At 42.6% G+C, this 22600-nt stretch overlaps 1 protein-coding gene and 1 long non-coding RNA gene across 6 annotated transcripts in view; one reads left to right on the forward strand and one right to left on the reverse strand.

Moving 5' to 3' along the window:
• Positions 1-22600, forward strand: part of LOC309664517 — a 439565-nt gene that overhangs the window by 230577 nt on the left and 186388 nt on the right. The window lies entirely within an intron of this gene.
• Positions 1-22600, reverse strand: part of SLC28A3 (solute carrier family 28 member 3) — a 59346-nt gene that overhangs the window by 34147 nt on the left and 2599 nt on the right. The window lies entirely within an intron of this gene.

Consider the following 22600-nt stretch of genomic DNA (forward strand, 5'->3'; position numbering starts at 1 on the left):
CTGCGGAGTCAGTTGCACACTCCTTGGCATGGTTCAGGGCTGCACGATCCTGCTTATTTACCTCACTCTGCTCCCCTTGCAGGCACCATGAAGGAACACCCAGCCAAACAGAACTACGTGACTTTCTCCAAGCCCAGGCTAAGTTCTCCTGCCCTGAGCTTGCCATATTCTCCCTGCTATCCTGCAAAATTACAAAATAGTAGCAGTTCCTTATATGACAAGATTTAAAGATAAAGCATGGTTCAGCCAGTACCGTGATGACCTGAAAAATGCATGTGTTGTACCGAAGGTCATTGTTTATATTTGAAACATGGAGGATTTTGGTTTGTGTTGTTATGATAGATAAGATTGGTGTGGTCCAACTTGTGGAAGACAGAACGGAACAAAGTTGCTGGGTCTAGGCCATGTAACTTTCTAATAAGCAGAGCTGAGATAAGCATGTTGGTTTCCAACCTCCTTTCCAACACATCACACAGACTTTCAAATTATAAAACAAAACAAAATATAGTAAACCATGGGCCGGATAATTTTATTCTTAGATGTTGGATCTATGAGATGTTAAAATGTGTTTTGTTCGGTTGAAAGCATTCTCTGGTAGTAATGAGCATAAGAAAAAAATGGCTTCTTTCGTGAGACCAATTTTATTCTTACTTTTTTTGATTTTACTTTAACAAACTGAGTAGGGTTTGCTCTTGGACGGGTATCCTGATACCCTTCCGCTTTTTCCAAATGTGACAAATACCTGGTTCATTTATCTTTTACCTATTTTGGGTGGGTCCAATCTTTCTCCCATCTCAGCCCAACTAGACATTTTATATGGTACTTCATTCCAAGTAAGGCAACAGATAGATAAACAGTGTCAGGTAGGTGCCTATATCTTTTCAGGACATGTTCCCTGCTAGCCCTGTCGGCTGCGACCATGTCTTTGAAAAAGGAACAAGTGTACGAGTTTGATTTTAAATTTAAATCTCTGGCTGGCCCCACGGATCTAGGGAAAAAAATGTAATTCCAAATTGTATTACATGTTCCATTTACTGAAACACAAAAGTGTATAAACGTGAATAAAGTCTAACTTCCTGCACACATATGATTTATGCATAAAAGTTTTGTGGCCAAACTGCTTTATTGTGTTACAGGTGCTCATACCTTACTTTAGCCCAGTTCCTTGCATATAACAGATACTAACGATTGTTTGTTGAATTAGTGAACCAAGGTGACTTTAACGTTGCATTATCTAGTGCAGTGTAGTACCTCTGGATACTTGGTATCAAAATATAGTGGTATGGGGTTTCCCTGGTGGTGCAGTGGTTAAGAATCTGCCTGCCAATGCAGGGGGTACGGGTTCGAGCCCTGGTCCAGGAAGATCCCACATGCCGCGGAGCAGCTAAGCCCGTGCGCCACAACTACTGAGCCTGCGCTCTAGAGCCCGTGAGCCACAACTACTGAAGCCCACGAGCCATAACTATTGAAGCCCGCACGCCTAGAGCCTGTGCTCTGGAACAAGAGAAGCCACCGCAATGAGAAGCCCGTGCATGGAAAAGAAGAGTAGCCCCCGCTTGCCACAACTAGAGGAAGCCCGTGCACAGCAACAAAGACCCAGTGCAGCCAAAAAGAAATAAGTAAATACATAAATTTAAAAAAAAAACAAAAAACAAAATATAGCGGTATGTGGAGGACAATATATATAGTGTGGAAAGATGACAAAGTGTTGCTAATTGCTGAAGCTGGCTGATGGGCACTTAGGGACTCCTTTTACTATTCCTACTTTCATGGGTACTGAAAATTTGCTTAATAAAAAGTTAAAAATAAAACCCAGCAAGAGTTGGTGGAAAAACAGGACACAGGTAATGGAGGGGGCTTGGTCATTTAGGTCCCTAATTACACATGTGACCCTGGGCAGGTCATATCTTCCTACCCCTCCATCCACCCATCGAGACAACATAGTTTCGACTTGGTGTTCTCATGGTCCCTTCCAGAATCCTAACATTTTCTGGTTCCAAGAGCTTCAGCTTCTTGGTGCTGATTATTCCTGCCACCTGGTGGCAGAATCTGAGACTTCCTTGTGGAACAAGAGGGTGGAGCTGTCCTTTTTAAAGTTAATGAAAGAGGAAGGGGGAGGGGAGGGGGGGTTGGTGTGGGGCTGGGGTTAAAGTGGGCATAAGCGGCAACAAGAGCACCTCTGGATGTATTTGTAACATTAATGGGATTGTTTTACCCCTGCTAGATTACATGCCTTGGCTTTTTTTTTTTTGATTTATTTATTTTATTTATTTTTATTTTTGGCTGCGTTGGGTCTTCGTTGCTGTGCGCGGGCTTCTCACTGCGGTGGCTTCTCTTGTTGCGGAGCATGGGTTCTAGGCGCGTGGGCTTCAGTAGTTGCGGCTCGTGGGCTCAGTAGTTCTGGCTCGGGGGCTCTAGAGCGCAGGCTTAGTAGTTGTGGCGCACGGGCTTAGTTGCCCCGCGGCATGTGGGATCTTCCCGGACCAGGGCTTGAACCCGTGTCCCCTGCATTGGCAGGCGGGTTCTTAACCACTGCGCCACCAGGGAAGCCCCCATGCTTGGGCTTTTTAGTGTTTTCAGAAGAACTATATCTCCCAGCTGAGGATTTCCAACAGAAACAATTGGGGTGTTTGTGGGTGTTAATTGGTGCCTGAAAAATGACCCTTAAAACACCTATATCTCTGCTTCTTTTTAAACTAGAGTCGTGGGAGCTATATAACAGGTGGCCCATAATTACTTCTTAGCCCATTGTTTCTTTCCATCTATTAAGCAATTCAGATTAATAGATACCTTAGTACACTGGACTCCTATAACCATGACTGTATTCTGAGGGCACACCTGTCCACTGAATGGGTAACAATATTGTGGGTGTCGTGTATGAGTATTTCTAAGCAATTTACAGCACACCACTTTTAATTTCTCTACTTAGTGTTAGTGGCTGAGTGTCCTAAGGGGATGATCTTGGACTGGGCTCCCTCTGGAGGCAGATCCTTGAGCCGGGAGTACACAGTGCCTGGGTTTTTTTCCCTACCTGCCTTTTTTTTTTTAAATAAATTTATTTATTTATGTATTTATTTTTGGCTGTGTTGGGTCTTCGTTGCTGGGTGCGGGCTTTCTCTGGTTGCGGCGAGCGGGGGCTACTCTTCGTTGGGGTGTGCGGGCTTCTCATTGCGGTGGCTTCTCTTGTTGCAGAGCAGGGGCTCTAAGTGCGTGGGTTTCAGTAGTTGTGGACCGCGGGCTCTAGAGCGCAGGCTCAGTAGTTGTGGTGCACGGGCTTAGTTGTTCAGCGACATGTGGGATCTTCCCGGACCAGGGCTTGAACCCGTGTCCCCTGCACTGGCAGGCGTATTCTTAACCACTGCGCCACCAGGGAAGCCCCCTATCTGTCTTTCTGATCTTGCATTTCCATGCTGTTTGAGCAACTATAGATCTACAGTGGCTGTTCCAGGGGGTACAGGTGGACAGAGGCCTTTTAAATTAATTTCTTCCTTTCATTCAGTTTCTAAACCATATAACTTCTAGAAAATAGAAGTTCTGAAAACTGAAATCACCCTCCCCTGCCATCTATTTGTGGAGGGGGTCCCCTTCTATAGAATTCTAGCTGAACACATTGCCACCCAGAATGAAGGCTATGATTCCAGGGTTCCCTTTTAACTAGGTTCTGGCCAATGAAATGTAAATAGAAGTGGAGCCCTGAGTGGGGCAGCTTGGGGTCGCTCCTTAAGAGATGGCTGGCAGGTCCTCTTTGTCCCTTCTATCTTCTCCTCTGTCCTGCTGCCTGGTGTGTGGATGGTTCCAGCTGGGACATGAACACACGGGCCCCATCTTGGTGATGTCAAAATGGTGAACCAGGGGGCGGGGGGTTTGGGCCCCTGAAAACCTTGAGCTGTGCTCCCACTCTGGCTCTGTACTACCACCTCCTGACTTACCTGCAGGAAACAAACTTCTCCCTTATTACTTTTGGTTTTTGCTTTTATGTGCACCTAAACTTACATAATATTTAGTAGGTACAAGACACATCATGAAACCCTTTACAACGTTTTGTATCAGTATTTGATCCCGGACTTCCCTGGTGGTGCAGTGGTTAAGAATCCACCTGCCAATGCAGGGGACACAGGTTCGATCCCTGGTCTGGGAAGATCCCACATGCCGTGGAGCAACTAAGCCTGTGCGCCACAACTACTGAGCCCGCCTACCCTAGAGTCCGTGCGCTGCAGCTACTGAGTCCACATGCCACAACTACTGAAGCCCACGTGCTCTAGGGCCTGAGTGCTGCAACTACTGAAGCCCGCGAGCCTAGAGCCCGTGCTCCGCAACAAGAGAAGCCACCGCAATGAGAAGCCCGCGCACCACAACGAAGAGTAGCCCCTGCTCGCTGCAACTAGAGAAAGCCCGCGTGTAGCAATGAAGACCCCTCACAGCCAAAAAAAAGAAAAAAAGAAATCTGATCCTAAGAGTCCTGTGAGGCGGGTACCAGGATCCCTCTTTTTATAGATGAGGAAACTAAGGCAAAGAGAAGATTACTTGACTCAGGTTGCACAACCAGAAGTAGGTGAGATGGAATCTGAACTCAGACTTTCCAACTGCAGGCCATATTGTACTCATAGAGTTTGGCCCTTGGGCCAAGACCCTTTGGCCTTGGGAATGTCTAAAGACATAGTAGTGTACCTACAGATTGAATTCCCTTTCAATTAAGAAAGTCTGATTTGGGCTCTAGACAAGAGTAGAAATGACAGAGGTGTTGAAGATTCCAGAAAGGCTTGTGACCACTTTTAAACTCTATTTAGGTTCTGGTGGTCATTTCTCATGCCAGCACGGTGGCCTTCTGACCCCATAGACTGGTTCTAAGTCAACTGTGCCCTTTAAATAACACGAATGGGCACTCCTGCATTTGTGGGCAGGTCACGTCTCCATGATGAGTTTGACATTCTTTCTTCTTCTAACTGTGCCTGCTCCACTCACTTGGTCTCTCCCTCCCATTGTGGCCCTGATTGAACAATGTGGCTTCCATTTCTTGGCTGCGGTTTCTCTGCTGAGACTCAGCATCACTGTGCCAGGGGGGCCTTTCTTTCCACCTTCCTTATAGAAGCTGCTCTGGCCCCGTGTGTTCTGACTGGGTGACTGACTTTGCTGAGGGGGCACAGCTGGGCTTTGAGACCTGGGGCAAGAACGGAAACTTTCACCCAAGTAGACTTTGATCCTAACCTTTGGTTGGATGTGGAGCATATAGGTTTATGAAAAATGGGCATTTCCCAGCTGGCAAAGTGATGTTGACAAGGATCCCGAGAAGTTGCTATGAAGTTCTTTAATTCATTCTAGGGCTTGGCATTACATGGCGAGTTCTAGGGGGATAATATACCTTGGGTGGAGGGCTTTATACTGCCAGCACAGATTAGATTGGTGATAAAAGTTGTTTATTTAATTTTCTACATATGTATGTGTGTGTGTATCTATTTTCACATCTTTGTACACTTTTAATGCAAACTTCCTGGAAGTGTCATCCATGCCATGCAGCCCAGGCCCCAGGCGTAGAAACTGGTTTTTAGCCATGCAGGCTAGTTGTGTTTTATCAACAGGGTTGCCACAAAGGCCCACAGTAAAACCAGATAGTGGACAAAGTAGACTAAAGGTCACCACTTTTCTTGCCTTGATTTATCTCTGTGTTTCTATACCATCTCCTGAGAGCTGAAGGACACTTGCCTGATCTATCTCTGTGTTTGTTTCAAAAGTACCTGGTGTTTGGCAGAGAGGCTTTGCAGCTGTCCTGTGAGAGACACATGCTTTGAGAGATATGCAGTGGTCAGCCCCCCAGGGCGGGCTCTGACTTGACCACAGGAAGGCGCCTGCACAGATGAAACCTGGAGGTATCAAGAGTTACCTTTGCTCCATTACCGTGCTAAGATCTCCGCCCGAAGCAGGGATTTGTACTCTGCAAGGCACAATTCATGCCGTGTGCAAAGGAGTGTGGAAGACTGCACATGCCCCAGCTGCCCTTGGACATCTCCACCCTCTCCTAGAGCCTGATGAGCTGTCTGCCTCCTAACCCTTGGAATTCCCTTACTCCCTCCCTCCAGGGAGAAGGTGCCTTTAGAGCATGAGTTCCCCTTCTCCATTCTCTGGCTATAGAATAAAAGCCCGTCTGGCTTGCACCAAATTCAGTTTCATTATTGACAGCATGAGCCCAGGTGGGAAAGAACTCCCTGACTGAGCCAAGGGAGCTTTGGTTTGGCTACCCCAAGACGGAGGCCTTGTGTTTAATTCAGTAACAGAAGCAATCAATGTGGTGCGTTCTGAGACCAAGGCATGCCTTAAATGTTGCCATGGATGTCAAAGTCCCAAGGCCAGCAACAAAAATGGGAATGTGATGTCATTTGGACTTGGGACTGTGTAAATCTGTATTTTACCCCCTGGACTCTAAGCTGAGAAGGCAGATACTTTGTCCTCTGTTCTCTGCTGAATACTATGTGCTCAGCACAGTGTCAGGCATACAAGTGCTCAATGACTGTTTGTGAATGAATGGAAAAGGGGCTCTCAAACTTAAAATAACAGATAAAACTGTGTCTCTACAAGTGGTACAGGACTAGCACGGAATGACTTTCTCTATTTCTTTAAGAAGTTTACCTTATGTTTTAATATTCTAAGCCTTAAATGTCTAAGTGGAGGTGTTGGTAATACATCTCCAGTTTCTGTTGCTTTTCTGAGCTTCTTCAAGTGATCTAACCTTTCTGTATCCATTTCTCTGAACATGGAATGGGACTAGACTAGAACAACAGCCTCAAATAATAACTTAAAATTCCAAAATGCGATATAAAGAGATCACAGGCAGTGACTTAACATAAATCTTAGATGACTGCTTCTTGGAATATTGGTAAATTATCTGTATGAATTGGTGCTGTGTTATGATAAAAATCTTGGGTTCCATGGTCATACCTGGGTTCAAATCCAGCCTTACTTTCTTGAGGCCTCATACCCTATTACATGGGAACACAGCTTTCTTTACCTACCTAGCGGGGCTGTGTGATCAGTCTGGTGCCACACACAGTAAGTACTCATTAACTTTTATGTTAATTTTATGGTTTAGCTTGCTACTTGCTTGCTTGCTCTGGGGCATTTAGTCAATTTGTCCTCTTTTTTTTTTTTATTCATGTAATATTTTATTTACTGATCTCTCTGAAACATGCCAAAATTCATATGGCTAACGGAACTTTCCACGTTAAAACATTGGTTAACACACAAATTCCTAACAAAAAATATTTTAATGTAGGAATCAACATGTGAACATTATATTTAGGTGGTAAAATTCAAGTTATAAATATAAGATAAATATCAAATAATATCATATTTCTGGTTTAATGGAGAACAGTTGTGTCAGTCATGCTTAACACCTTGGTTAAGTAATGAGAGAAATGTGTTGGAGTGTCGTAGAGGTATGCAAAAATTTAGCAGTTCAAATAATCCTTAGCCCTTCTGAGAAAATACAGATGGCAAATATGTGGCAAATATTTCTGTAATATGGTTGTTTCAATCCATTAGTGAACATTCTGTTCATGCATTTAAAATATTGGCAGATGTTTCTGAGCACTGAAAATTAGATTCAAAGTAAGTCTTTGCTCAACAAGTTAATGATACGATGAATCCCTTATATTTAAAAATAGAGTTCATGGACTCTAAAAAAAAAAAAAAGAACGGTTCTGAAGAACCTAGGGGCAGGACAGGAATAAAGACGCAGATGTAGTGGCATGGATATATATACACTACCAAATGTAAAATAGATAGCTAGTGGGAAGCAGCCACATAGCACAGGGAGATCAGCTCGGTGCTTCGTGTCCACCTAGAGGGGTGGGATAGGGAGGGTGGGAGGGAGACGCAAGAGGGAGGGGATATGAGGATATATGTTTATGTATAGCTAATTGACTTTTTTATACAGCAGAAACTAACACAACATTGTAAAGCTATTATACTCCAATAAAGATGTTAAAAAAAAAAACCAGGGACTTCCCTGGTGGCGCAGTGGTTAAGAATCCTCCTGCCAATGCAGGGGACACAGGTTTGAGCCCTGGTCCTGGAAGATCCCACATGCCGTGGACCAACTAAGCCCACGCACCATAACTACTGAGCCTGCGTGCCACAGCTACTGAAGCCCGCACGCCTAGAAACCATGCTCCGCTACAAGAGAAGCAACCTCAATGAGAAGCCCCTGCAATGAGAAGCCCTCGCACGGCAACGAAGAATAGCCCCTGCTTGCTGCAACTAGAGAAAGCCCGCATGCAGCAACGAAGACCCAACACAGCCAGAAATAAATAAATAAATTTATAAAAATAAAACAAAACAAAACATATAGTTTAAATTTGTAAAGTTTAAGGTAAAGCATACTTGTTTTCATAGTTATTTTTAGATATAATTGAGACTACACTACCACATATAATCAGCTATACTGCTGTGCAGTGCACAGTTAATTCCAGTTACCGTATTTTGTATTTGCTGGTAATCAACAGCACAAAATTTATGCTCCAAAAGAAATATATCAATCCAGCAAAACGGTTACATTTAATTTTCTTTTAAAGACAGATTAACTAAATTTAAGGAAGAATTGGCTTTTCTTGATATCTCATTTTCAAATTACTGATACAAACTTACCAGAGAGTAATTTTTTATTTTGCCTAACATCAAACAATCTGCAAAAAGTTTCCAAGATAGAGACATTCCTTGTTCCATTTCCAAAACTAAATAAAGGCTTTCTAACTGAAAGCATTTACATTCCTAGCCCTCTAAAGTAAACATTAAAGAACAAAGTACAAAAAATGATCTCTTGGCTTCTGAATAGCCCACTTAGTTACATAAAGTATTTTCTGTCGCAACACTTTCTCAAACTCAAAAGATATTTACTTCCTAAGAACATGACAAACAGTCTTCATTTCAAACCATTCAGTCCGTTTCCATGGCAACACTGATGGGATTCCTTGGCCACCATAAGTCGCATTAGTTGACTGTGGAATTTCTCAATCTTCCTTACATCTTGAGCTTGGTCTGTTCTATACACCAAACAAACTAAATCATCTGTTACTTTAATACACAAACTCCCATCAGAATGCCTATATTTGAGAACCACACGTGCCTTCATAGGGTCTGCGAGGTAGAGTTTCTCCTCTGTGTGACTGAATTCCTCCTGTGTCTGGTATTGCGGCATTGTGGGCCCGCGGCAGAACAGGAGAGGGAGGCAAAGCTATGAGCCGGAGGTGGTGTGACGCGGCCCACCTACCGTGGCAGGGGCCCAGCCACTCAAAGGTGGTGGCGCCTCTTTGCCACTTCGTCCTCTTGTTGAAAGTTGGCATGTAAAAGTCAACATCTGTTTTGTGAATCTAATCTCTTCAAATTGCAATCATTCCTCCCCCCTCTTAAGTATCATCTATCTATCTTCCTACCTATCTATCTATCTATCTATCTATCTATCTATCTATCTATCATCTATCTATTTTAAAACTCTACAAATGTCAAATATTTTAAGGCCATTTCTTTCTAAAGTTTTCTTTCAAGTTGCATGAGCATTACCTTGGAACGGTTGCATTTTCAAAGGCAGTATTCCAGAAACCTCCGATCTTTACCTATTGCTTCTGACCCTCTTGGTGCAGGTAACCTCTGGCTCAAGTCTTGGGTTTACGTAATCCGTAATGTGGGGTGATGGGCACTGGCTAGACTGCTCCTCCGTGAAATGTGCCTGTTTTTCTTGCCAGCCTGTGTGGGTTCACAGACTGGGTGCCAAGGAAACCACCTGACCAGCCTGGGACTCATGGTCACACTGCCCTGGCACAATTCTCTGTCACCTCTGAATGCTCTGAACAGAGCTTTGAGTTGGCTGCAAGGAGTCAGGGCTACAGAACACTGATGACATTCTCCCTTCGTGATCTTCGTGAGCCAGAGGCAAAAGGAACCTCTAAGGATAGAGACATAAGGAGAAGTGGAAAGAGTCAAGAGTTCTGTACCTGAAGGAGAAAAATTAGACGAAGGTTTCTATTTGTTGGATTTAGAAAAAAATACATTTAAACATGCAAGTACTCATGGAATATGACTTCTGTGAGCTTTCTTGAAGAAACACCTTGAGGAAGAACCAGCCGAACAAATGATAAATGGAGAAATTTTGGCAAAAGAAGTGATAGCATGTTTTGAATCTTTTTAATGAATCGAAATCCAAAACAACTCCAGGGAGTAAGTTTCCAGAACAAATTATAAACATTACAACCCCTGATAATGTAGAAAAGATTATCAGAGCACCACTTGAAGGAGAAGGAAAAAAAATTTTGACGGTAGGATAAATAAGCCAGTTTCCTCAACTTTTAATTTCTGGGAGCTGGAAGAGATTATAAGTAGCAGTGTTTAAGATAGAAAGGTAAACACTAAAAGATATATAGTCAGTTAAAATTAAGTGATGGAACAGAAGGAAATAAAATAATGGAAAGTAGAAAATATAGAAATTTTGTGATTACTCACAATCTTAAGTTGGTTATAAAAGGAGCCATTAAAACAAACAAACAAACAAACAAACAAAATATGTCTTCAGAAGAAACCAAACAAAAATAAACCAAACCAATGAAAAGTTCTTTTAAAAAATCACATCAAATATGATGAGAGAAGCTAAGGGCAAGCAAATCTATTTGATTGAGTCAGATGGAATAAAAGAACACAACCATATACTGAAAATGACTCAGAAAGGTAAAACACGCAGTGGTCATCATCTTAATCAATCAAGGCTGAAGAGAGGACAAAAAATTCCATTACCACGTCCAAAAATAAGCCAGTGGTCGGGGTACAATCTCACTCTCTGAAGGATGGCTATCTATGTACAAGTGGCATAGATTCACAAGGGAAACTGGGAGAAAAATCTAGGGACACATTTAGAAAGAGGTTGAGAGAACTCTTTCAGTCTATGACAAATCAAGTGGGAAAGTAAGGATAAAGGAAAACCAAAATGACAACAAAAAATAGGAATCTAATTAACAGCTCTTGGACTCCAATAAAAAATATAATATTATGGCCAAGACTGCTAGTTGTCCCCAACATCTATTCTTCCCCATTTCCTTTAGAAATGTAACTCTCAATTTTAGCAGGGCCTTCGGTTTCCCAGAAAAAGGCATATTTCCTAAACTCCCAGTGGTTATGATGAAGTTCTGCCACTGTGATGGAAGCTATGTGCAACTTCTGGGAACTGTCCTGAAGCAGGGCAGTTGGTGGAGCTGATGCACCTGTTTCAGAGTGTTTTAAAATACATAAAATTAAATATATAGGATTAAAAGGAAGCCAATTATATTGAAATACAGTTATTAAAATATTAAAATTGGGCTTCCCTGGTGGCGCAGTGGTTGAGAATCTGCCTGCCAATGCAGGGGACACGGGTTCGAGCCCTGGTCGGGGAAGATCCCACATGCCGCGGAGCAACTGGGCCCTTGAGCCACAACTACTGAGCCTGTGCGTCTGGAGCCTGTGCTCCGCAACAAGAGAGGCCGCGACAGTGAGAGGCCTGCGCACCGCGATGAAGAGTGGCCCCCGCTTGCCACAACTGGAGAAAGCCCTCGCACAGAAACTAAGACCCAACACAGCCAGAAATAAATAAATAAATAAATTTATTTTAAAAAATATTAAAATTAATTTTTGATAGAATAACATATATGCATCTTTATTAACACTTTAAAAAACAAGGAAAAAAACCCCCAGTAAGGTCCAGTGGCAAGTTCAAATAACCACTTTAATTTCAATGCCATGGACGTAAATTATGCAATAGATACGAATTCTTTTTTCTACTTGTACTTAGTAGCTTAATGTAGTGAGTGTCCTTTTGCATCTGTCACATACATTTCAAACATGGAGTTCAATCTCCTCTTGGTCTGTGGAGTGGAATGTTCCCCTTTCTCCTCAGGCCCATGGGAAAGGTTTCCCTGCCCACTCCCCACCTGATGTATCTCTTATTTATGAAGCCATCATAAATGGATACATCTGGGAGAATATGGACCTTTTTTTTTTTTTTCTTATTTGTCGTTGGAGGTCCTGGTTTTACTTCTGGTTCTGTCCATATTATCATCCAGTAAATCTACTAGTCAGATAAGTCAAATAATGCCCAAGAATAAAGGACTTAGCATCTGGTTCATATAGATTCTTGAAATAAAGAGAAAATGAGTGATGGTTAAGCTTCCTGCTTAATTGTCCGAGGCTGATGTCATACGATTTTTCTAAAAGAGGTTGTTTTTTTCTATCAGAAATGATCAGAGTCCTGGGTTTTATTTAAAAGATGAAATGCAGATTAGCTTCCAATGTAATTCTGGTGCCAGACCAGACAAGCTCAGGCAGGCTGGAGATTGGTTGCTGCATGCAATGTCCACTTGGTTGGGCCATTCCACTAATGCGGCAAGATAGAGGTGCCATGAAGGCCAACCCTCAGCCCCACTTCTGATTCTGGTAGTCTGGAAGCAGGAACCTGGTAAAAACCATTAACATGACCTCATTTTTATATACTCTGATCACTGGCCAAATTTGGGACAAACTGAGTGCCAAAAAGTAAAAAATGTGAATAATGACTGCAACTTATGTCAAAAAATACGACGGGGGCTTCCCTGGTGGTGCAGTGGTTAAGAATCCACCTGCCAATGCAGGGGACACGGGTTCGAGCCCTGGTCTGGTAAGATCCCACATGCCGCGGAGCAACTAGGCCCGTGAGCCACAACTACTGAGCCTGCGTGTCTGGAGCCTGTACTCCGCAACAAGAGAGGCCACAACGGCGAGAGGCCCACGTACCGCGATGAAGAGTGGCCCCCGCTCGCCGCAGCTAGAGGAAGCCCTCGCACAGAAACGAAGACCCAACACAGCCAAAAATAAATAAATAAATAAACAAAAATAAAAAAAAAAAAGAAACAAAGCAATGAGCAAGCATCCTTGAGTATATGTATTTATTCAAAAAAAAAAAAAAACAGAAAGCAAAAAACAAAAAACCCAAAAAACAGTTTTCTATCTGCACTTATTGGTTGCTACGGTCTGAATGTTTGTGTCCCCTCAAAATTCATTGTGTTGAAATTCTAACCCCCAAAGATGATGGTATTAGGAAATAGGGCCTTTGAGAGTTGCTTAAGTCTTGAGGGTGAAGCACTCATGAATGGGAATAATTAGTGCCCTTATAAAAGTGAGCCCACAGAGATCCTTAGCCCCTTCTACCATGTGAGGACACGGTGATTTCAAAGGTGCTGGCTCTAAACCAGGAAGAGGGCTCACACTAGAACACTGACTGAGCTAACACCTTGATCTTAGACTTCCGGTCTCTAGAAATAAATTTCTGTTGTCTTTAAGCTACTGAATCTGTAGTGTTTTGTTATAGCAGCCTGATCAGACAAGACACTGGTTCCGTTTTTTGCCTCATATTCACTCTTGAACCCATGCCAAAATGGCTTTCATTCTTACCACACTATGGAAATCACCCTTGCTAAAGTAATCAATGGTTTCCATTCCCCTAAGTCCAGTTTTCATCGTACATAGTGGACCATTTACTCCTTAAAATATTCTTGTCCCTGACTTCTGTGATCACATTTTGCTAGTTCTTTCCTACCATCTGTACGTCTCCTTCTCCTTTTCCTGTACCGTATAAGCCTTTTCACTCAACCCTTAATGTTACATATAGTTCCTTGGGGCTCCATCCCAAGCATTCTCATTCATTCCTTTAATAAATACTTACTGTGCACCTACTATGGCGTAGAAACTGTATTAGTTACAGGGCATTGCATTACAGTCCCTGTTCTCAGGGAGTTTAGAGGAAAAGCTGTCAACCATAAATTATTTAATTGATCATTAATTGTAGTCAGTATAAGGACTATTAAAAAGTTCAAGGTACTACTTCTATGGGTTAACCTGAATAAACTTGGCTGTGTCTGACATTCCAAAGATGCAACCCATTTAGTCACAGGGGAACCGGAAGTGCTCTTATAAGCAAAACATCTTCCTACAGTTGAGAAAAAAATTAATAATTAAACAAGGATAAAATCCCTTTGAATTTCTCAGTTGAAATTAAGATTCTTCTTAGTCTCATTTCCTTCTCTGATTTGTTTTAGTAGGCAAATCTCCAGTCTGTCTGATGGGATCAAACTTCAGATGGTGAGGTGACTGTAGATTGTGTTTTGTTTATAAAAATGCTTTCACCATGGGCCACAAGGCTGGTGGTGGTCTCCTTTCTGTAGGGCTCCTGACTGTCAGCCAAAGATCAAAAGATTAAGAAATTTACTCTAATATGTATAATATACAAAAGCTATGAAGGATGTAATAACACTTGTCTGTGAAGCAATTTAGTCAGATTAGTCACTGAAAGACTTATTTCTAATATTTAAATTTATTTCTTAATTTTATTTCTAAAATTAAGAGCAGAAAACATGGCTTCAGCTTTTATTAAAGTCTATTATTGGAGTAAGACAGAATAAGAAGGAAGAAAAGGGAAATAGGGAAGGAGAGATACAGGTCGTGTCAAGAGACATCAGATATCATTAATGACACCTTCATCTTTTAACTTCATCTTGTATTATCTTGAATAGCCCCTAAACTATTCAAAATCCTGCTTTGCGTTTGCAACCATTGGTTTATACAGTGGGTGTTACAACTTGGGACCTTCCTGCAAGTTCAGTGAAATCGACTCCAAGTCTACTTTTGGTTCCTGCTTCAGCCACTCTCCAGCCCTCTTTATGTAAAGGAGTGTTTTAGGGAATCCCCTGGTGGTCCAGGACTCTGAGCTTCCACTACAGGGGGCCCAGGTTCGATCCCTGGTCCGGGAACTAAGATCCCTCAAGCCACGAGGTGTGGGAGTGGGGAAGAAAGGTGTGTTTTATGCCAAAGCCTGAATCACCTGCAGGATAAAGCCTGGGTCAGTTACCTGATTCTTATGTTATTGTGGGGAGTTACGGTCATTTCTTTCTAAGTATTATCCTTACTTAGAACTGGAGTATTTTATACCAGTAAGTTGCACATCATTATGTCATAGGCATTTGAATTTGCTCACAGTTGGAAAAAATTTGCTTTTTGGTGATTTCTAAAGTCACCTTGGTCATCAAGCACTTCTTTCCAGGGAGTGCTGATTAAGTAATTAAGTGCTAGAAACACATCGAATAAACTTAACAGTGTATAAAAATTAAAAAAAAAATTCATTTGATTAAATAGAACATGAATCAAAATGAACCAGAATATCTGTAAATTACTTTCTACAGTGCTTTGAAGAGACACAGATGTTGAGGGCCGAGCTCTCCAGCGTGCTAGAGACCTCAGGGACATGAGGTTTTATGTTTAGTTGACATGGTAACAATTCAGATCTGCATGTTGCCATCTCTCACAGTTTTTCTGTCAGTGGAGTCCAGTATTTGCTATGAGAAGAGACAGGCTTCACACCTGGAGTTCAAAATTTGGTTTGGCGTGCACCAAAATAGCCTCCCCACGTAAATGGTTTAAATAATAGTTGCTGATACTTGAGCACTTGCTAGGTACTAGTGCTTTACATTAATCTCCCAAAAGTCTTATGATGCAGGGTATTAGTACCTATTTTGGGATGAAGAAATAAGTATAGAAGTTAGGTCACTTGCCTAAACGGCAGACCTGGCAGCCTGGCTCTGAAGCCTCAACCTAAGGGGTTTTGCCCTCCTCATAATGACTTAGTATGTAGCTTTCAGTCTCAGTGTCTGTGCCATGCTGTCACCCTCACTTTCCCACCTGCCCACCAACCGTCTGGCTTTTTTCAGGAGCTCACCCCTTTCCTCCCTCTCCCACTTCCTCCTTAACAAGAGGCCCCTTGCCATCTGCAGCCAAGGTCAGAATCACATACGCTGTGGTCAGTGCTTGGAGCACAGCAGACTACTTCTTCCTCCCACCTGTGCTTTTCTAAATTGTTCCTTTCCCACTTCTTTCTTCCCTCTTCCCTGACCTCAAGACCTCATGCTCTGCAGGGGAACAAGGAAGCGGCTGTGTGGGTCAACAGAAAGCCTCACATTTGCTGGCTCCTAGAAATATCTTTTCTTGACTTTATGCCCTGCCTTGCTGGCTCCAACATACCCTGTGCCTAGACCTTTGCTCCCCAGCTGCTTCATCTGTCTGGGTCTGACCAGTCCTCAATTAAGCAATTAAGTAATTAAGCAATTACTTTGTTTCAAACCTCCCTGGCTGCACAAGTCAGACCAGTGCTCTCTAACCAACTTCCTCCTTGTAAGTGTTCCGGAACCAATGGACTTGAGTGGATGAGAAACTCAGAATGCAGTAATGAGAATTAGAAAAATAAACATTCTTGGGGCTTCCCTGGTTGTGCAGGTGTTAAGACTCTGCTCTCCCAATGCAGGGGGCCCGGGTTTGATCCCTGGTCCGGGAACTAGATCCCGCATGCATGCCGCAACTAAGATTTTGCATGCCACAACTAAGGAGCTGGCGAGCAGCAACTAAGGAGCTGGTGCGCTGCAACTAAGGAGCCCGCCTGCCGCAACTAAGACCTGATGCAACCAAATAAATAAATACTTTCAAAAACTCTTTAAAAGCTAACAAAGTTATAAAGTGATATGACTGACAGGGTAAAATGATTGGTACATTTCCAAAGCTGAGCAGGTCAGCAAAATAAGGTAACTGGGTGGTCCAGAAGGGGAGCTGTTATGCCTGACTTGGCCCCTTTTGGACTGTGACACTTTTTCATGGTGCAGAGAGCCTTGTCTCATATTAATGGGTAAATAATGAGGCAAAGTGGGGTTGTCACTCTCCCAAAGTCCAATTCCAAGATAACTGCCATTATTTGACCTGTCTTGTAGTTCCTCAGAAGATACCACTCACAAGGCTTGTCTTTATTTAATCTGAGTTAGAGCTCACCCGATGCTATTTCCCTGGGGGCAATCGTTTAAGGCAGGTGGCTGTCTGAGGTGGTGATAACATTTGGAGAAAACAGCAAGATAAACAAAAACGTAAAGGAAAAGCTGGGGAATGAGATATCCATAAGGGACTTTGAAACGCTCTGATATTCCTGGGAAATTAGAAGCCCAGGGACATGCCCGGAGTCATGTTCATGCTTAAGAAAGACCTGAGAAAAATCAAAGTTCTCATCTCTGGCTGGTGTTGAAACTCAACAGAAGCAGGGAGTAAAGTAAACATAGAATTGTAGCCAGCTTGCCTGAGCACTGAAGGCAATCTCCCCAGCAGGCACACAGAGACCTCAGCAAAGCCTGGGAGATTTTCTGGTTCCAGCCACTTGGGAATTTATATCGGATCCTTAACTAATCATTAAACTAACTGAGCAGAGACTTCAGTGGCCACACATGACAATAAATGCAGACTACATAAAATTATTTCACTTAATTCACTAAAGAAACAAATAGTAACAATAATGACAACAGCAACAAACAGCAACAACAATAAACCCTGGAGAAACGGGGATGTATCTGTTTTCCAGAATTGCCACATTACTTTTCGTTTTTTTTTATTAAAGTATAGTTGATTTACAACGTTTTGTTAGTTTCAGGTGTACAGCAAAGTGATTCAGTTCTGTATATATATATTCTTTTTCAGATTATTTTGTTATACGTAATTAAAAGATATTGAATATAATTCCCCATGCTATAGAGTAGGTCCTTATCGTTTATCTATTTTATATATAGTAGTCTGTATCTGTTAATCCCAAACTCGTAATTTATCCCTCCCTCTCCGCCCTTTTCCCCTTTGGTAACCATAAGTTTTTTTTTTGTTTTTTTTTTTAACATCTTTCTTGGAGTATAATTGCTTTACAATGGTGTGTTTGTTAGTTTCTGCTTTATAACAAAGTGAATCAGCTATACATATACATATATCCCCATATCTCCTCCCTATCGCGGCTCCCTCCCACCCTCCCTATCCCCCTCTAGGTGATCGCAAAGCACCAAGTTGATCTCCCTGTGCGATGCGGCTGCTTCCCAATAGCTATCTATTTTACATTTGGTAGTGTATATATGTCCATGCCACTCTCTCACTTTGTCCCAGCTTACCCTTCCCCCTCCCCATGTCCTCAAGTCCATTCTCTACGTCTGCCTTTTTATTCCTGTCCTGCCCCTAGGTTCTTCATAATCTTTTTTTTTTTTTTTTTTAGATTCCATATATATGTGTTAGCATACGGTATTTGTTCTTCTCTTTCTGACTTACTTCACCCTGTATGACAGACTCTAGGTCCATCCACCTCACTACAAATAACTCAATTTCATTTCTTCATTAGTTTGTTTTTTATGTCTGAGTCTATTCGTGTTTTGTAAATAAGTTCATTTGTATCATTTGTTTTAGATTCCACATATAAGTGATATCATATATTTGTCTTTCTCTGTCTGATTTACTTCACTTAGGATGATAATCTCTAGGTCCATCTATGTTGCTACAAATGGCATTATTTCCTTCTTTTTTATGGCTGAGTAATATTCCATTGTATATATGTACCACATCTTTTTTACCATTCATCTGGTGATGGACATTTAGACTGCTTCCCTGTCTTGCTATTGTAAATAGTGCTGCTATGAACATAGAGGTACATGTATCTTTTTGAATTATACTTATGTCCAGATATACACCCAGGAGTGGGATTGCAGGATCATATGGCAACTCTATTGTCATGTATTTTCTGTGTCTTAATTTACTTGTGGGGAAAAAAAAGCATCTAGATAGCTCTAGCCAAGCTTGTCCTGAGCTATGTGAAAACATACTCAGTTATCTGAGCGTGATTCATGCTGACCTCCCTGATAATATGTTGAAGAAACAGTACTCTTCCAACCTCAGAACTTATATATTCAAAGAATCTGGGTTCAAAGTCTATGCCAACATTCCAACACTTATATGACCTCCCAAATTTTGAGCTCCATTTAACAATCTCTCCAAACCTGACTGGCTCACCAGGTGAATCATGGAGTGAGCCGGCCTTCCTCGGTGTATGTGTAGAGTAGAGGCACAATTCCAGTCTAGGGCTGTCTCAGGATGTTCATAAGTGGCTCCTACCCAACTGATGTCAGAGCAAGGATGGGCCCTGTACCTCTAATGGCCACTCATGGCAAGATCAATGTTTACTTGTGGGCAGGAGGACACTTGTGCTGGGATTCTAAGGGACACCCTTCAGGAAAGGGGTTTGTTCAAAAACTTGCCTGGATTTTCACCCTTAGAAGTTCTGAGTTTTATCCCATCTCTTCCTTTTCTCTGGATCCTTTCCTCTTCTTTGAGTGTGAAGAAAAAATCTTTCAGTTGCCCTATTCTAAAAAAACTTACCCCAAAGATAGACTCTTGGAATTTGCGGTATTTGTCAAGTGAAGAAAAGATTTTTTTTTTAAAAGTGATGGTGAAATAATTGAATGTCCATGTAGAAACACAGAAAACTTGACTCTCATCTTACACTATACATAAAAATCAGTTTCAGAGGGACTAGAGGCCTCAATGTAGAAAGCAAGAACAAGCTTATAGAAAATATGAGAGAGTATCTTCATGATCTTGCAGGGTAGAAAGTGATTTCTTAAACAGAATATATGAAACAAACACCTGATAAATGGGGCCGCAATATAATTAACTTTTGTTTATCAAAATGTTGAAGAGCGAAAGACAGCTTCAGAGTGATAGAAGATTTTCATTTTGAAAGAGAACTCTTTCAAATCAATAGGGAAAAGACAAAATCCAGTAGAGAAAATAGACAAGAGACTTGAGCAAGTATTTCATAAAGTAGGCATCTAATGGCCAATAACACAGGATAATTAAAATCAAACCTCCCTAATATATGACTATACACCTACCAGAATCACTGAAATGAACAAACCCGATAAATGTTGGTGAGGTTATGGAGTAATAGGAATTCACACTCTGTGGATGGGAGTATAAACTAGTAAAACCACTTAGGAAACCAGTCTGGCATTATTATCAAAGTTGAAAGTGTATATGTATTCCCTATGACCTAGTGATTCCACTCCTAAGTATAACCCCAAAATAAAAGTGTTATTCACCAGGAGACACGTACAAGAATATTCATAGCTGCCTTTGTTATTTTGAAGTTCCCCAAAGCTCCAGACTTAACGAGGCAAAGTCCACTGACAGTAAAATAGATAAATTGTGTAGTGTTGGCGGAGGATACTGTGTATCAAGGAAATTGGATGAACTCTGGTTACACACAATACTATGGCTGAATCTTAGAAATATAAAACTGAGCAAAAGAAGCCAGATACAAAATGATTCATCTTACCTAATTCCATATAAATGTTTTAAAAGAAGCAAATAATTTTTCTTGAAATTTTCTATTTATATAAAGTTCAAAAACAGGCAAAGGCAGTGTTTAAGGATTCATAATTAGAAGTTAAGGCATAAGGCAAAACGGGGAAGTAATTACCACAAAGATGGGAACCTCATTATCCCTGAGGGAGGGGGGCAGTTGAACAGAATGTGCAGGGCAGGGGTGTCCGAGCTGAGGGATGGCAATGTCCTATTTCTTGACCTGGGTGGCACTTTATAATATGTTGTCTATTTGGTTTTATGTGTTTTTCTGCATGTGATAATTTACAATGATAAGAAAAACCCTGCCTACAATTTCCATCTTGCCTCTCCCGAGCCGGTCCCTCTTCTCTCCTCTCCTCTCTGCCAGAGGAATGTCCTTTCTGTCCTCATTTTCTCCAGTCTCTTAACTCCCACTTATAACACAGACTGTCCCGGCCCTCAGCCCCGGTCACCAGTAATATCCTAATTAGCGAATCAGATGAATGTGTCTCCTCCATTCTGTGGAGGCGGGTGGGGGGGGGGTCTTTGCTGTTCACCTTGTGGTTCTCTTTCCCCTCTGCTTCCCCAGACCTTCCTTCCTCTGGTTCTGTCCTCTCTCTCCCTCTGGCTTCTCTGTTTCATCCTCTGACTTCTCTGACTTTGCTGCTCCTGAAACACTGGTGCTTCCCAGGTTTCCCTCCCCGTGGTCTTGTCCACACCCTGGCCACCTGTGTGCTAACAGCCCCCAAACGTATAATGTCCCCCTCCAGGCTCCAGGTGCAGGTGTGCCTAAAGCTTCCTGCTCCGTCTCCGTCTGTATCTGGATGTGCGGCATCACCTTAATTTCAACCAGCAGCCTCAAAATGAAGTCATTCTTTTCCTTGCTCCAACCCGATTCCTAGATTTCCTATCTATGTAAAGGGAATCACTTCCAAGTGGATATCTCAAGCTAGGAATGTGGACTTTAACCTGTCCTGGCACCAAGAGCTACTGTTACTATGTTCACACTGTGCTAGGCACTTGCTACGGTCTGAATGTTTGTGTCCACACACCACGCCCCCCGCCAAATTCCTGTTTTGAAAATGTCATGCCCCGCATGGTGTATTAGGAGGTGGGGCCTTTGGGAGGTGATTAGGTCATGGGGGAAGGGCCTTCATGAATGGGTTTAGTGCCTTTATAAAAAAGACCCCAGAGGGACTTCCCTGGTGGTCCAGTGGTTAGGACTCCATGCTTTCACTGCTGAGGGCACGGGTTTAATTCCTGGTCGGGGAACTAAGATCCAAAGCTGTGCAGTGCGACCAAACAAACAAACAGAAGCCCAGAGAGCTCCCTTGCATTTTTGGCCATGTGAGGACGGGGCCCTCACCAGACATAGAATTTGCTGATGCCGTGATCTTGGACCTCCCAGCCTCCAGAACTGTGAGAAATATGTTTCTGTTTATAAGCCACCCAGTCTGAGATATTTTGTTACAGCAGCCTGAGTGAACTAAGACAGCATTTTAAAAAACATATATTACATATATTTTTCGCATATATTACAGAGGAGGACGTGGAAGTATTCGCAGGCAGAGCAGCTCTGACTCCTCGCCCTGACTTCTGCCCAGTTCCACTGCAGCGGCCTCTTATGAGCACAAGTATTTTCCCCCAGCGTCAGTTTCCACCGCCTCTAACCTACTTCTGATCATCACGCTAACCTCCTAACTGGTGTCCCAACCACACACAAATCTCTTTCCATTTTTTGTCCATCTTTAACAGGGCTAGTAGAGTACTTTAATGATTTGATAGTGTAGATTTTTTTTTTTGGCTGCACTGCATGGCTTGCGGGATCTTAGTTCCCCGACCCGGGATTGAAGCTGGGCCCCCAGCAGTGAAAGTGTGGAGTCCTAACCACTGGACCGCCAGGGAATTCCCGAGAGTGTAGATTTTGATTGCTTCCTTCTCAAATGCCTAGGCCACGTGATCTGACGCCAGCCTGCCCCCTTTCCCTACTCCCCAGCCCCAGCTCTGCATCTTCTGTACCCCAAGCACACAGGCTCTTTCAGGCCCCTGGGCCTGGGTACAGACAGTTCTCTTTATTTGTGATGCTCTGCTGACGCCCCTCCCTGTTCAACTGGGAAATCCCTGCCCAGCCTTAAGCCCTAACTGATGTTCTCCGAACATCTGTGATGCAAGATTAGCATATTATTCCTTCTTGAACTCGTCTCCCTCTCTAGCAGTGGCCACATCCAGGGGGCAGTTAACAGTCTTGCTGAGTAGATACGTGTCTCTGGAAATTCTTGTTGAAGGAGGAGCACTGGACGAATAACCTGGTCAGCGGTTGTTGGTGCTGGTGTGTGGTACTCTGCTGGGTTTGAGAGGCACGGCTCTGCACCCTGAGGCCTGG

Source organism: Balaenoptera physalus (genome assembly GCF_965194825.1).
Source record: "Balaenoptera physalus genome assembly, chromosome: 7".
Taxonomy (NCBI): Eukaryota; Metazoa; Chordata; class Mammalia; order Artiodactyla; family Balaenopteridae; genus Balaenoptera; species Balaenoptera physalus.